The sequence below is a fragment of the Montipora capricornis genome, chromosome 10 (assembly GCF_036669925.1).
Source record: "Montipora capricornis isolate CH-2021 chromosome 10, ASM3666992v2, whole genome shotgun sequence".
Lineage (NCBI taxonomy): Eukaryota > Metazoa > Cnidaria > Anthozoa > Scleractinia > Acroporidae > Montipora > Montipora capricornis.
Genome location: NC_090892.1, coordinates 42,726,264 through 42,728,763, shown reverse-complemented (window position 1 = coordinate 42,728,763; position 2,500 = coordinate 42,726,264).

Here is a 2,500-nt window from a genome sequence, read left to right as displayed (position 1 = left end):
AATGAGACTCAACATTTTTAATCAATATCCTAAGGGGGTGTAAGAGCTCTCATTTAAGTTTCCTGTCTTAAGTTCTTCTCATTTTGAGAAGGTCGTAGCTCATATTAAGATGTTTTAGCCCAGTTTCCAGCACACTTGAATGTCTTCATTTAAGAGAAAGAACTCTTATTTCAAGTTTTGCCTTAAATCTTGTTTTGAGATGTGCATGATCAAGTTATTCTTATTTTGAGAAGTCAGTGTCTTGTTTTAAGGTTCTAAAGTCCCTTTTCTTTTCACTTAAAATGAGGACCTTTATTCTTTTTTTAAGAAAGTGGTCTCTTATTTTAAGATCCCATTCAATCTCATTTTGAGGAGATGACTAGTCTTACCTCAGAAACTCAAAATAAGATATTTACCCCTCGTTTTAAGGAAATCTACTTTAAGAGTGAAGGACGCCTGTTCTCGTGCACTGATCGAGCCTCTGAATATAATGATGAAGTCACGAGATTTTCGATAATATACTTTCAATCGCAATGCACTATGGGATTGCTGTCATTCTTCCTCTGGTTGGTACCTAATCATACTGGAAGTTCATTGTATTTGAATAAAACCAAAGGAAGATATTGCACTTTAAAATTTCCAGATGATCAATGTCAATATGCTGCTGTTAGAATGATGTGCAAAGAAAGTCGCAAAAACTCGAAATTTTACCTCAACTTTTTTTAAATGGCAATCAACAGAAAAAACACATATTGGACTATACTTTGTGTGATTTTCAAGTTGTTTCGTTAAAACGTGAATTTTCTACCGTTTTTCAAAGTTATTATTTAGCTAGCAAAAAAGTGCGCATTGTAGACCTATTTTGTGGGCATTTTCGACCAAGATGGCGGAAGTTAAGATATACTAAGATAGTGACTGGAATTACTCCTTTTTGCCCGGGGTTCTTAGACAGTTTTATAGAAGGGGTCTTTGTCTCTCTTTTGGTGAAGATCTTGTCCAATTTGGTCAATATCGAAATCTTTTAGCGTTATTTAAGTATGGGAGAAGTACGCATAGCGGACCTATTTAATGTGGTCATTTTAGACCAAAATGATAATAATAAAGTAATAAATAGTAACCAAACGTAATATTTATTACGGAGTATTATAGTAGAGGTCTTTGTCTTTCTTTTGGTGAAAATTTTGTTCAAATTGGTCAATGTGGGAATTTTTAACGATTTTTTTTTCAAGTACCCTTTTTGAGGTATATTTAAGTGAACACATCATGAAGTGCCTTTCAAGCAAGCTTTTCCGGGGTAAGTACTCGTGTTTTTAGCTCCGTGTTTTTTGCCATTTGGCACTCTTAAAACACTGCGCAGAGGCAATCTAACTGTCGGAAGAGCTGTCTAAGGTGCTCGAGCAGCTGCCTTGTACATTTTCTTCCTGTAGAAAACGTTTGCTTCTGCGCAGGCTCCGGTAGGAGTTAAGGGTGCTCTCTGACCACTATTGAATTTGAGGAACTCGCCATTACGGTTTAAGGACCCCTTTATTTATGTTGTGATGCTATATCATGCTTGTTCATGTTGTGAGGAACCGTTTGGTGTTATTTTTTTTGAAATCGGTTCCTTTGTTATTTAGTTATGACGTCATTTGTGTCGAGATTTTACACCATAATAACTTTGCGAGGTTTTAACCATTTCACCAGTTTATTATTAATCAAGCTTGGCCTGAACAAGGGCTACGCGCATGCCTAAAGTTGTCGCAAATGATTAAGTCCTCGCAGAGTTATTAACGGTTAAAGTTTTTTTACAAAATGGCGGACACAGTTTGTCAGTTCCATGCTCTCAGCGGTTTTTAACCCGAAAGCGAGGGAAAACTTTGACTGCTTATGACTCCTAGAGGATATTATGCCAGAATTTGAAACTCACAGGGATTGTACAATGAGCCAAGGGCTACTCGGTCAAGTTGTTGGTTTCACTCCTCACTAGAATATCTACAAAACGCTTTCAAAAATATTTTGTGTTTTTCCAAAATACCATTTTCCGCAAGAAATGGGCTCTTTATGAGGAAATGCGAGCACGTTTCCGTAAAAAACAGCATATTTGTTTTAACTTGGCAAAACTAGGAGATGAGAGTCGGAATATTTAGCGAAAGAACACAGAAGAGAAGAGTTTTTGAGAACAAAACTTTATTTCAAAATTTACGGATAAAGGAATAATTGCTCTACAAGTACGCAAAACCTTAGTGGTTTTAGCGGACTACTAAATTTGCTGAGATTTTATTAACAAAAATTATCCTTTTTTCACTGCCATGAAAAAGAAATGCCACTTATATGTACATACTTGGCAGAAGGTCAAACATAAAACCTCCTAAATCTTCAACTTAATTCGAAATACTCTTAAAGAGTCAGAAAAACCAATGATTTAGACTCGCGTGCCACTGTTACAACGTAAACAGTCCAAAATGACGTTATATTAAATAAACACACTATTGGGTCTTTACATTTAACACTACACATTAGTTTTTTACCAGAAATTTTGCAG